General features: G+C 42.1%; 1 protein-coding gene across 3 annotated transcripts in view; it reads left to right on the plus strand.

The window, feature by feature from the left end:
- The window catches only part of DOCK8 (dedicator of cytokinesis 8), a 201974-nt gene that overhangs the window by 26867 nt on the left and 160579 nt on the right, over positions 1-14528 (plus strand). The gene's annotated exons all lie outside the window — the stretch shown is intronic.

Genomic DNA, 14528 nt, shown 5'->3' on the forward strand with positions numbered 1-14528 from the left:
AACAGGAGACTACTTACTCAGCACACTGAGTCTGCAAATCTAAGGGCAATTCTTTTTTCTTTCTCTCTGTCTCTCTCTCTCTCTCCCCCCTGTGAGCATTTACAAACTGCAGGTTTCACATGAAAATCCAAATTTCCAGTAGCACTAGGCATATTCTGCGGCTCTGTCTGGAGCTCAACAGTCCCTCACATCTGCACACAGGTCTGGGATCTCAGGTTTGCCAAGATTAGTGCCAATCCCTGCCAAAAGTAGACATGGGCCCGAGGCCTCCATGTAAGGCCATGCAGGTTGCTCACTGTGCAAGGCACCCAGCTATGGGGCCAAATATGGGCTAAGTTCCTATGATCTGCAAAGGGCAGTTATTAAACCCTGACAGATTTGGGACTTGGGGTCTCCTTTTCTCTCCTTTTCTTCTTGTCTCTACCTGCTCTGCCTTCCTCATCTGCTCGCCCTGCTGCGTCTTTCCGTCTCATGGCCTCCTCTCACTTGCAGCTTCTACTCCTTGACTCCTTCTGTCTGGGTGTTTCCGCACCTGTGCCCACCCCACCCCCCAAATCAACTAACTGATTTGCCCAAGATCGTACAATTAGTAGGTGATGAAGACGGATTTGAGCCGAGCTTATCCCTTGTTGGAAAATGAGTACTGTGTAAGTTAGCATGAAGACATTGAAGATAATTTCTTATTAGATTTGCTTATTAATATGATTTTTTAAAAGATTTTATTTATTTATTTATTTGACAGACAGAGATCACAAGTAGGCAGAGAGGCAGGCAGAGAGGGAGAGGGAGGCAGGCTCCCTGCTGAGCAGAGAGCCCGATGCGGGGCTCGATCCCAGGATCCTGAGATCATGACCTGATCTCAGGTCTTAAGCAGAGGCTTAACCCACTGAGCCACCCAGGCACCCCTTAGATTTGCTTATTAAAAGAAATTCTCATATAGATTTCCTTGTTAAATGAGGACAGGCTTTATTGTTAACTTTTACGCATAACCCACATGCATTTAAACTGACTTGTCATTTCCTGGTCTAAGGAAAACTCGGAAAGGGGCCAAGTTGATCCCAGGGCATTCAAAGGCGCTAAATGCTTTGTTCTGTCCTTGGCACAAGGGTTTGATTCAAAGGTGTATTTGTCTGGGACCAGCCGTGAAAACCTGGTTTTACCTTCTTTAACTCTCTGTCTCTCCTGGCGAAGGACCGGACCTGCATTCTCTCATCATTGCGCTTTGGAAGTCATTATCTTCCTCAGCCCCCGAGGCCCCCGTGGGATGGTCTGGGCTTCATTTCCTCAGAGTTCCCGTACGCAGTTAGCGGAAGCAGGGTGACATGAACAGTGACCTGACACCACGGCCAGTTTCGTTTCTGTGTTACTCTCAAGTGACTAACCATTCAACCCAGTGAAACACTTCCTTTATGCTTTAGAGGGGTGGGAATGACAAGCAGAGGTCAGGGATTCCCGACACCTTGAAGTCATAATGCACGGATTTCTTCTGACTTAACGATTGTACTTAAGTGCAACTTTCTATAGGAGCAAAGACCGCCATGGACTTTCTTGGGCCTTAAGAGAACCGAATTCTCATCTCCTCTTTGCTTGTTAGTTTAGGCAGTGGTTCAGCCTCACGGAGTGTTTTCTGACTCGGCCCTTCCCCTCCCTGAGAACTGTGCTCTTGTCTTGCTCACTTCCCAGGCAGTGAGGCTCTGGGCAGAGAACGTGGCCCTTTGCAAAGTTCTAAATTTATGCCAAAATAAGATCCTAGCAAAGCTGGAGACACGTTCCCCGTCTTCTTGTGGAGAAGACCTTGGGCTTGACCGAAATCGATGTGACGGGAAGAGTTGTGTGGGTCGGCTTTGCACCCCTGATGTGCGGTAGCTTCAGTTCAGAAATCAGTTTTAGGTTTTTCGTTTCTAAAATCTCATTCATGTTAATGACTATGTATTAACGTCACCTCAGTGGGCTCAGTGCCAAGTCACCTGGTGCAAAAGGATTTGAACACCCTCAGGGATCATAACTCCACACTGAGGCATGAGAAGAGGAGTAGCCAACATTTTGAATTGTGTTCAAATGCAAATTTTTGTAAAACATGGGAGTATTCAGGAACTGGAGAAAGTTAAAGCTTTACGTTATTCCCCTGTGGATGGTGAGAAGTAAAGCTATTTTCTCGTGTGTTTAATATTTACGTAACTGCATAGGAGTTTAGTTTAATAGGAACCACAAAATCAACAGTAAGATACATTCTCTTTTAAATAAGATTTTATTTGTTTATTTGAGAGAGAGTGAGAGGAAGAGAGAGAGAGAGAGAGCACAAAAGTGGGAGCAGAGGGAAAGGGAGAAGCAGATTCCCTGATGAGCCAAGAGCCCAATGTGAGGCTCGATCTGGGGACTCCGGGATCACGACCTGAGCGGAAGGCAGACTCTTAACTGTCTGGGCCACCCAGGTGCCCCACGTGACGAACCCTTTTGTAAGGGAGGAGCAAAGGAACTTATTTTTATAACTGGGTAGAGATGACATCAAGGATCCAGCATCAGGATTTTTATGGCCTGTAGTGGATGGAACCAAGAATGAGGCTCCTTCTGAGGCCAGCCGGAAGGACTGTTTACGGAAAAGACAAAGAACATGGGGGCCTCCTGACAAGTGCTGGCAGAGGACGAGTGTCCAGCCGAGCGGGTGGGAATGTGCCCACCCAGCCCAGGGAGACCCCTGCGAGAGGACACGGGGCTCCTTAGGTCAGAGGCTACGTAGGCCTCAGAACTGGCTCCAGGCCCTCAGGTCTTCTCTGCTTCCCTTCCCTTTTCTGGAAAACGGGGCTATTACTTATCCCGCGGGAGAGCTGTGTGAGGGCGAGTGCAGCTTTACAGAATGTGTATAATACTCAGAACTTATAAGGATGTGCATTTCAGAAGTCTCGGGGAGGTTTCCTTTGCTCTGAGCTGAATATGTTAGTTGAGGTGGGGTCTGGTCCCATATTCTTTTTTGGACAATTCTCCCTCATTTTGGCCATCTCCTGCCTCCAGTGAAGGCACCAAAATGTTCTCTTGCCTCAGATGCCTGCAGTCATGAAACAGCAGGACCCTGAGCTGAAAGCTCACTGGCTAGTGTAATGCTTGGTTTAGAATAAGGACCCTTCTTACAAAATACAGAAGCCCAGGCATCAGGGCTCATTTGCATATATGCTTCTCAAGGGCAGGGGACCTTTGCTCTTCTCACTGTGGAACCTTGACAAGATGGGTGCTTAATAATTGTTGAAAGAAGAAATCAAGGTCAGACGTCTGGGTTTTTGTCTCCCCTTTCCTTCCTAGTCTTCCTAAGAAATTCTCTTCATTCTACAACTTTCCTGATCTGCTCTCCAGAACATTGGCCCTTATGGACCGGTCTTCCTCCTCCCCCACTAAAGAGCTCTTTTTGTTTTCTTTTTTTTTTTGGAAAAACATTTTATTTATTTATTTGACAGAGAGAGAGAGAGAGAGACAGCGAGAGAGGGAACACCAGCATGGGGAATGGGAGAGGGAGAAGCCAACTCCCCGCTGAGCAGGGAGCCTGATGTTGGGCTTGATCCCAGGACCCTGGGATCATGACCTGAGCCAAAGGCAGACGCTTAACGACTGAGCTACCCGGGCACCCCTAAAGAGCTCTTTCCTCAAGTGAGCAATAGTTAGCCATTAGTAGCTTCCTGACTTAGGAACAATGCGGTTTCTCTAGCGTAAGAAGCATGGTTCGCATCCCCCAATCTATAATAAATGTTGAGGGGCACCTGGGTGACTCGTTTAGTCAGGTAAGCATCTTACTCTTGGTTTCACTCAGGGTCCTGGGATCAAGCCCCACATTGAGCTCCACACTCAGCGCAGAGTCTGCTTGAAGAGTCTCTCCTTCTCCCTCTGCCCCTCCCCCCGTTTACCCACTCTCTCTCTCTCTCCTCAAGTAAATAAATAAATAAATAAATAAATAAAATCTTTAAAAATAGGTATGATTAAATAAATTTTGAGGGAAAAATAGCGGTAGTTTGGGTTTGGGGATTTGGTTATTTTGGGGTGCATTTATTTGTAGAAAATGGCACATTTTGGCTAAATCTGAGGAGGAAATATAATCGTTGGTCAATGAATGTCTGTTAGCATCTTGATTTTCAGCTTAACTGGGTAGGCAGGGTTCGTTAGGCTAAGGGAGGTGGTCAGATGGCGGAGTCCAAAGTCTGAGGGTGGGGGAGTTAGAAGGCAAGGGCAGGATGGCCGGTGGAGCTCCAGGTTCTTGGCTCACGTCAGAGAAGCGGTTCTCAGGCTTGAGAGTACCTCAGACTCACTTGGAGGCCTTGTTAAAACACAGAAGGCTGCGCCCCCACCCCTGAGTTTAGGCCTCAGTAGGTCTGGGGTGGGGCCCAAGCATTTGCTTTTCTAACAAATTACCGGGGGATGCTGATGTCGCTGGTCTGGGGACCACACTTTGAGAACAGTTGCCATATAGAAAGGATAGGAAGATACAACTGATCTTACTGGCCTCTGCTTAGTACATGTGTCCCCCTCAAGCTGAAGCTGGGTTCGAGAGCAAACAACATCTTTCTCAGTCATCCCAGTAAATTCCACAATTTAAGGAAGGGGAAACCGACAAGAAAGGAAGGGGTTAAAATCATCCCGTTTCACCTCAGAGTAAAAGGCATTTTTGTACTTCACAGCTGCAGTCACCTTCGGGGGTAGAGGCCACAAGTCTCTGGGGGTCTTACTGAAGGAACTTCACTAAGACACAGACAGGCTGCCAGTTCACTGCCTTGGCTGTGTATCCGAAAACAAATAGCCTTATTCTAGGGTCTTGGATGGAAAAAGAGTGTGTGACCTCTCAGCGGCCAAGGATCTGGCCAAGCCCAGGACCAGTAATCTGGATAAATCGCAAGTCAGAATGGAGAAACGAGGTGCTTTGAATTAATGGCACCCAACAGTGTTTGTTGAGTTTAATGGAATTCAGGTGGATCAGGAGGGGAACATAAGGGCTCGAAGTCTCCTGAGAACACAGTTTTATTTAGGAATTCCAAGAGACGAAGGAACAAAATAATAAAAGAGCCCTCAAGAGACTCTTAAGATGCTCAGGCCCATTCCTATGTCTCAGCAGAAGAATTTATGTTATTTAGAAAGCTGACGACATTGTAGCTTAAAAATGTGTGTGTGTGTGTGTGTGTGTGTGTCTGTGTGTGTGCGCACGCGCGTGTACATAGTTTCTGTCACAAAATTAGGGCAGCCACAGCACAAACTATACGGAAAAACAGAAGAGAATAGAAGAAAAGATTATTCTTGTCTCTCTAACATACTTGTGAGCAGCATTTCCTGCTAGTGGTTTTCCTTCTATGTAATTTTAAATTGTGTATTTAGATTTAAAAATATATTTTTTTAAAAAGCTTATATAATCATAGTGTCTAAGAGCCCAGTCTCTGGAGTTGGATAGCGTTGGTTTCAAATCCTGACTCCAGACATTTCCTGCCCTGAGTTTTGTATTTGTCCGATGGGGGAAGACACTCCATTCACAGTGCTGCTGAGGAAATTCGGTGGAAAGGTCCACATCCCGTGGTCAGCGCAGAGCCAGGCCTAGAGCAAGCACTGGATCCATATTGGCATAATTTTCTGTTCTCACTAAGAAGCCATGCCTACGTTCCACAATGCTAATAATTGGTAATATTATCGACATCTAGAAACATGCCTATTTTTATTTCATGAGTCTGGTAAGATTTCATTCCACAAATTCTTCTGTGGTTCAGACTGTGCTTGGAAGAGGTTCTTTGACCAGCTTACTGAGAGCTCTTATTCCTTGGTTTTTCCTCAGAAATTAGACTCATCGAGGAGCAGTCCAAGCCAAAACATACCAATGACCATTGGGCTTGGAAAGTTTGGTTCATTTGCTCCCTAGCAGCCTTAAATTCTAGCAGCCTTGCTAGAGAGCAAATGAACCAAAGGCTCATTTGGAGCTTGGAGGCTGCTTCCTCCAAGACCACAAACTCTGTGTCATTGCAGGCATCACTTACAGCCTTGTTGATGGTGGGTTGCTAGGGAGACAGGTGAGAAACCGTGGGTGGAGAGAGGAAGATCTCTTACCTCTTGGACAAAGCTGTAAACTCAGGCTTAGCCAAATCTACATCTGCAACCTGGACCTATCATTTCTGCCCCAGACCTGCTTAACCTTTCACCAACTTGACTGCCGCTGGGTGTTCTCTTGGGACCACAAACCCAGAATGTCTGAACCAAATCTTCAGGCTGACAGAAGGTAACCACACTGTCCTGAGTTTTCTAGTTGCCCTGTAAAGGAAGGGATTAATTTTTAGATAGAAGCTTCCTGCCCGTAAAGGGAAGAAAAGAGCTCATCATTGAAGACCTTAGTTTTGTTTTTCAGATAAACAGATCTTGACACTACAGGACAATTATAGGTACAATAAGCAGAATAGCCAGCTGGTTCATGAACTCCTTAAATTTGATGCAAACATGTTGTTCATTCTCTTATACTGCTAAAGTGTTAATTGATCAAATAGTATGAAGAACAAGTATGCAAATCCTTTGGCCCAGGAATTCCACTTCTAAAACCTTATTCCACAGCTATACTTATAAATGTGTGAATTAGCAGATGTGTCATTTACTGAACGTTATTTGTGCTGGCAAAAAGTTGGAGACAACATGGGAATGTTGTCAAGTTAAGTCAGTTAAATGGATTGTGGTAAATTCATACAATGTAATACTTCTTCATTAAAAAAATGAACAACTGTTGCGTTCCCATTTGTGTACAGTATTGGGGAAAGAATATGTATATATGTATTTGCATCTAGACTGCATCTGTACAGTAATATCCACAAGACACTATTATGTAGATTGTCTATGGGGAAGGAGCTTGCATAACTGGAAGACAAAAGTGAGAGGGCAACATTTTATAATGTTCTTTTTTATATTTAAAAGTACAAAAAATATTACATACTCAAAATAAAAATAGGATAGTTTACAACTATATCTAGATATTACATATAATTTTTCTTTTTTTCCTTTTTGGTTTATAACTAGTTTTTAAAAATTTGTTTAATCAGCCTGTGTGTATAAACACAAAGGAGAGGTTTAATATTATTCCATCTGCAAAAATTAGCAAATATTTAGAAAGCTAGTATTTTTTTTTTTGACTCTGAGTTTAATTCTACTGTGGTGTGAGACTACCTGTTCTATGTGATTTCTGAACTTTGAAATTTGTTGAGACTTGATTTTTGGTTCAGTATATGGTGACTTCTGATAAATGGCACAGGAAGAATGTGTACTCTGTCATTAAGTGTAGATTTTCTGTATAAGTGAAATAGATCAAGTTTGTTTATTATCTTCAAATCTTACATATCTCTGATTTTTTGCTTTACATGTTCTATCACTTACCAAAGGAAGTATGCAGAATTCTTTCACTAAAATTATATATTTGATGTGTCTCCTCTTCTGCAGTTCTTGCTTTATATGTTTTGAGCCTTTATTACTTGGTGCATACACATTTAAGATTACTACATCTTTCTGCTGAACTGACTTCTGATCATTCAAAATGTCCTCTTGACCTTTTGTCACAGTTGTTGCTTTAAAGTCCTTTTTGCCATATTATTGTAGTTACACCAGATTTCTTTTGGCTATTTTTGCCTGATTTTTTCCCACCACTTTGTAAGGAGTTTATCTAGGCATTTACCCAAGACAAATAAAAAGAAGATGTTTCTAAAAAGGTTTGCCCATGAATGTTAATAGCAGCTTTATTTGTAATAGCTAAAAACTGGAGAAAACTCAAATGTCCATTAACAGGTGAACAGATAAACAAAGGGTCATATATCCACGCAGTGGAAATCGTCTATAATGAAAGGAATGAACTACTGAGAGATGCTACAACATAGATCTCAAAATAGTTAGGGAAAGAAGCCAGAAAAAAGGAGATCTATTGTATGATTCTATTTATGTAAAATTCTAAAGAATACAAACTTATCTATAATGATAGAAGACAAATGAGTGGTTACCAGGGGAGCAATGGGTTGGGGGAAGGAGGGAGATTAAGAAGTGGCAGGAGGAAGTTTTGTGATTGCAGTGACGATTTCATGGGTGTAGTTTGTGTCAAACTTATAAATTATCCACTCTAAATATATGCAGTATATTGCATGTCGGTTATGCCTCCATAAATCTGTTAAAAAAGAAAAGTATATGTGTCTCTTGTAAGTAGCATAAAGTTTTTTTCTGTAATCTGATGATCTTTGTCTTGTAATTGGTGAATTTACTCTAACTACAGTTAATATAATCACTGACATGTTTGAGTTTGTTTTTTTCCCTGCACTCTTTCCTTCCTAAGACTGAGATAACTTATCTCAAACATGATACTAAACCATTCTACCTATTTCCCTGGGTCATTCTAAGGAATGAGATCATTAGATGTAGAAGTCTCAGTGAGTTATAAATCATTGTAGTTTTCAATTTCTTTCCTGGTTTTCAGGAATGAGCAAGATGAATCCTAGATAAAATTCTAAAGCAGATGCCCCTTTTCAACAGAAAGGTTTATATTTTGGCAGATTGCCTAGCCCTTTTTTTTCACCTTTTGAACCCCTTCATTCATTTCTCCCGTGCCTTTTGGCAAGCATTAATCTGAGTCTGTATCTATGAGCTTGTTTCCGGTTTTGTTGTAGATTTCATATGTAAGAGATATCATACAGTATTTGTCTTTCCTTGTCAGATTTATTTCACTTATCATAATGTCCTCAAGGTCTGTACATGTCGTTGCAAGAGGGAAGATGTCATTCTTTCTTTTACTTTTTAAAAATATTTTATTTATTTATTTTAGGGGGGGTGGCAGACAGAGGGAGAGAAAGAGAGAAAATCCCAAGCAGACTCTGTGCTGAGCACAGAGCTCCATGCGGGGCTCAGTCCACGACCCCAAGACCACAACCTTGGCCAAAATCAAGAGTCAGATGCCCATCTGACTTAGCCACCCAGGTGCCCCAAGATTTTATTCTTTTTTATGGCTGAATAATACTCCATTGTGTATACAGTCAAATGCTCTACCGCTGAGCTATACCCCCTCCATTGTGTATGTGTATACAATTTATTTATCCATTCATCCATTGATGGACACTTAGGTTATCTCCATGTCTTGGCTTTTATAAAGAATCCTGCAGAGAACACGAGGGTGTCTGTATCTTTTCATGTTAGTGTTTTTGTATTTTTTGGATAAATACCCAGAAGTGGAATTGCTGGATCATATGGTAATTCTATTTTTACTTTTTTTGAGGAAGCTCCATACTGTTTTCCAAGTGGCTACACTAATCTACATTCCAACCTATAGTGCCTGGGGGTTCCCTCTTCCCACATCCTCACCAACCCTTACTATTTCTTGCCTTTTGATGCTAGCTATTCAGACAGGTGTGAGGTGGTAGCTTCTTGTGCTTCTGATTTGTATTACCCTGATGATTAATGATTTTGAACATTTTTTTCATGTACCTCCTTTGGAAAGGACATCTTCTTTGGAAACATATCTTTCTGTATATTTTCTTTGGAGAAGTGTCATTTCAGGTCTTCTGCCCATTTTTAAATCAGACTGGCTTTTTGCTATTGAGTTGTATGAATTTTTAAATATATTTTTGATATTGGCCTCTTACCAGATACATGATTTGCAAATATTTTCTTCCACTCAGTGGATTGCCTTTTCATTTTCTTGATGGTTTCCTTTGCTGTGCAGAAAGTTCTTACTTTAATGTAGTCCTATTTATTTGTTTTTGCTTTTGTTCCTTTGCTTTTGGTGTTAGATTTAAAAAATCATTGCCAAGACCTATTTCAAGGAGCGTACTGCCTATATTTTCTTCTTAAAGTTTTATGGTTTCAGGTCTTATGTTCATGTTTTTATTTGAGTTTAAATGTATATTTCTATTGTGTTTTCCCCCTATTTTTCAACTTGTCTCTTGTTCCCAGAGAGATTAGAATACATACTTACTAGAATTCTATAATTAGTACTTTTACCATTTCGCAGACAATACAGGAACTTTAGAAGATTTGAACTCCATGTACCCTTCCCACCTTTTGCGTTATCGTTGACATGGATTTTGGTACTATGTATATCTTGAGTCTTAGTTTTTAAATTTTTTAAGATTTTTAATTTTTTAAAGTGATCTCTAGGGACGCCAGGTTGGCTCAGTCGGTTAAGCCTCTGCCTTGGGCTCGGGTCATGATCCCAGGGTCCTGGGACAGAGCCCTGCATTGGGCTCCTTGCTCAGTGGGGAGTCTGCTTCTCCCTCTCCTGTTCCTCCTGCTTGTGCACATGCTTGCTCTCTCTCTATCTATCCCTCTTTCTCTGTCAAATACATAAATAAAATCTTAAAGAAATAAAGTGCTCTCTGTACCCAACACGGGGCTTGAACTTATAACCCTGAGATCAAGAGTTGCAACTGAGCCAGCCATACAAATAGTGTATATTTTGAATCTACATTATGGTCATTACTTTGTACTGTCATTGCTGCTTGGATTTACTCACACATTTATCCTTTTGACGCACTTGATTGCTGTCAACACTTTTGTGCCTCCATCTGGAACACTTTTCTGCTTTCCTTCTGTCTAAAGAGCTCTTCACTCTTTCTTTTCGTCCAGCTATCCTGGTAATAAATTCTCTCAGGTTTTGTTCATCTGGTGAAGTCGTTATTTATCCTTCTTAATGAAGGATATTTTCACCAGGTGGAAAATTCTAAAGATGTCATCGCATTTGTTTTGGGGTTTCAAGATCTTTTTCAGGAACATTTAAAATTTCGCCTTGATTTTTGTCAGTTTTACTATGAGGTGACTAGGCTTTATTTTCCCTGTATTGATTCTGACAGGAGTTCGTGGTACCTTATGAATCTGGGTCTTTGTCAACACTATTTCTTTAAATCTCACTTCTGCTCCTGTTTGGTCTCTCCTCCTCTTTGGGGACTTTAATTTACATATGTTAGATCTGTTTCTTTATGTGTCAGGACACTTTTTTGGAGGCATCTTTTTTTTCCCCCCTGGTTTAAACAAGTACAAATATGGGACGCCTGGGTGGCTCAGTCAGTTAAGCATCTGCCTTCGGTTCAGGTCATGATCTCAGGGTCCTGGGATTGAGACTCCTCTCAATGGGGTTGTGGGGGGAGATTGGCTTCTCCTCTTCTCCTGCTCCTACTCCCTCTCTCTCTCTCTCTCTCAAATAAATAAATAAGTCTTTAAAAAAATTAGTACTTATAAGTGTACTTTTATGCATTTATTTATTTTTAAAAGATTTTCTTTATTTGAGAGAGAGAGAATGAGAGAGAGAGAAAGCACACGAGGCGGGGAGGGGCAGGCAGAGGGAGAAGCAGACTCCCTGCTTGCAGGACTCAATCCAGGGCTCCAGGATCAGGACCTGAGCTGAAGGCAGTAGCTTAACCAACTAAGCCACCCAGGCGCGCTATAGGTGTACTTTTAGGTGATTATTCTGCCTCATCAGTAGGATATGACTATGTCAGGAGAGAAACTAACTTATGTCATGTTTTCTTTTCTTTTTCTTTTTTTTTAAAGATTTTATTTATTTATTTGACAGAGATCACAAGTAGGCAGAGAGGCAGGCAGAGAGAGAGGAGGAAGCAGGCTCCCCGCTGAGCAGAGAGCCCGATGCGGGACTCGATCCCAGGACCCTGAGATCATGACCTGAGCCGAAGGCAGAGGCTTTAACCCACTGAGCCACCCAGGCGTCCCAAGTCACGTTTTTCTGATAATATATACAGGCTGGGAGACAGTAGTGCCTTAGGGAGACCCTGAAGACGTTGGCTCACTCTTCTCTAGGATCCCTGCTGAACGCTCAAAGGCTTCAGTCACCGAATAAACATTCTTCCTATTCAGAGGAATTTTCCAAGTGAAAGGAATTTGGGACTCCCTGTGAGGAAAAAACGTAGAAGTCCTGCAGCTTGTTAATAAGTGCAAACTTCTCTTTGTAGTCATGTTTCCACCTGTTGAATCATCTTTATAGAAGTTGTACACTGAGGGCATGTCTGTTTATGAGAAGAGACGGAAAGTATGAGCCAATTTGAAACCTGAAATATCTATTACGAAGCCCCAGGCTAACGAACTTCTGAGGAATTTGTTCCAGACTCCAGTGCTCAAAACATGTATGTATATGTAAGGACGGAGTTATGTATGTATATGACAATATATATATATATTAGACATAGAATATATAATTTGCATCAGCTATTCATTTTGTAGCCTTTTAAATTTAAAGGTGCACTTTAGGGCCCCCTGAGTAGTTCGATCAGCAGAGCATGCAACTCTTGATCTTGGGGTCATGAGTTCCAGCCCCATGTTGGGTATAAAGATTACTTAAAAAAAAAATTTTTTTTTTTTTAAATATAAAGGTGGGTTGTACTAAGAGTATCTGAGGATGCCTTTCAGAAAAGCCTTAGATCACTTTTTTAAAAACAGTTTATTTATTTATTTGACAGAGAGAGGGAACACAGCAGGGGGAGTGGGAAAGGGAGAAGCAGACTTCTTGCAGAGCAGAGAGCCCGATACGGGGCTTGATCCCAGGACCCTGGGATCATGAACTGAGCCGAAGGCAGATGCCCAATGACTGAGCCACCCAGGTGGCCCCTTAGATCATTTTTTTAAAAATATTTTATTTATTTATCTTGGGGATGTGGTAAGGAGCAGAGGGAGAAGGACAAGCAGACCCCAAGCCAAGTGGAGTGTGGAGCCCAATGCAGGGCTGGATCCCACGAACCCCAGATTATGACCTGAGCTGAAATCGAGAGTCAGACACCAAACTAACTAACTGATCTACCCAGGCACCCCACCTTCCATTGTTTCGATGTGGTCAGCTCCAGGAACTGCTCACTCGTAAGCCCTGCTGTGTGTTTTCAGACTTGACCCATACTGTGCTCTGTGATCCAAGCTGGCTTATTTACATCAATCATCATTTACTTTTTCTACATACATTTAAACATCTTTATTGTGGTTGTTACGCTGTACTGCCCTAATGTTATAATTCAGGAAGTTTGGGGAATAGCATTCTTTCATTGCTTACTTGGTGCAAACCGTTGCTGGTCCCAAACAATGGTTATTTTGCAGGATTTAATGACGCCATGTGCCTGTGGTCACATACATGTGTGTGCCACCCACACGTGTCTATAATGAGCATTTCTTACTAGCTCCCTACTTTACCCTTGTATTTGTTGAGTGTTTTGTAGTTATGGAGTCAGTTGTTAGTTACTAAGAGCAAATTACAATTTTGCTTTTCTCCATTTCATCCCTTTCACTATTGTTTAAAACATATCGCATTCGGGAAAACCCTAAGCCCCTTTGAACACTTACTTGGTTTTTTTCTTGAATCAGTTTTAAAATTCTTCCAGCCATTATGGCTGCTGGCCGTCCAGCATGTAGTAAAACAATTTTCTTTTAGGGATGAAAGCCAGCGAGAAAGCATCCGGGACGATGTAGTTTCCTAGCACAGCTGCTGGTGTAGATCATGGTGCTAAGTGTTCCACTTGGAGATTCTGGATCCTCTTTGCCAGTTCCAGCTGGAAAGGTGCCCAGGAGATCCGATAGCCCAGCCCCTTCATTCCACATGTAATGAAACTAAGACAGCTTGGTTAAGGAATCCACTTGAACTCCAACAGCTGGCAAATGGCTACATTTATTGTAAACAAACAGGACAGACTGATAGTTAAAATACTTGAAGTAGGAGTATGGAAACCTAATACTTAGATGTCATGAAATGATAAAAGCAAACCAACAAACTGCTTTTTTCCATCAGGTCTGTTCCTACTTTTTTTTTTTTTTTCTCCCCCCAAGTATGCCTCGAAAGTCCTCTTTTTATTAGGGGGACAGAGGGAGAGGGAGAGAGTGAGTCTTGGGGCTCTCGAACTCCCATGGACTCAATCTCACAACCCTGAAATCATGATCTGAACCGAAATCAACGTACTAAGCCACTGGGCACCTGGGCTCGACAGTCATTCTTATTCCAGAAGCTTCCTAAGCGTTCCTAGGCTGAATTAATAACCCCCTGCTCTTTGCTCACAGGGCATGGTCATATTTTTTATTGTGATTCTCATCATGTTGTATTATAATTATTTATTCAGTTGTCCGTCTGTCCTCCTACCTCCCACCTACTGGGCTGAGCCTCCAGGAGCAGCTACAGGATCATCTTGGACTTTAATCCCTAGCACTTGGCAAAGAGCCTGGCACTTTTGTGCTCTGGATGTTTTATGAATGAATGAATGAACTAATACTCTCTCATAGTCTTGCACTATTAGGGAATCTTTACTGACATAAAAATCACCTGGAGTTGCTGGCTAGCCATGCAGTTTTCCAGGCCATGCCGTAAGAGATGCTGTTTATAGATGGGGATAGGGTCTAGGAATCTGCATTTTATTAAGCAGCTGATAATTTGAAGCATATGGTCCATAGACAGCCCTTGGCAAGCTCTGCTCCATCATTAGTTCCACTGGCCCTTAGTCCCAACTGCGTGTATCACAATTACCCATCCAACTGCGTGTATCACAATTACCCATCCAACTGCGTGTATCACAATTACCCATCCA

This window comes from Mustela nigripes, chromosome 9, assembly GCF_022355385.1.
Source record: "Mustela nigripes isolate SB6536 chromosome 9, MUSNIG.SB6536, whole genome shotgun sequence".
Lineage (NCBI taxonomy): Eukaryota > Metazoa > Chordata > Mammalia > Carnivora > Mustelidae > Mustela > Mustela nigripes.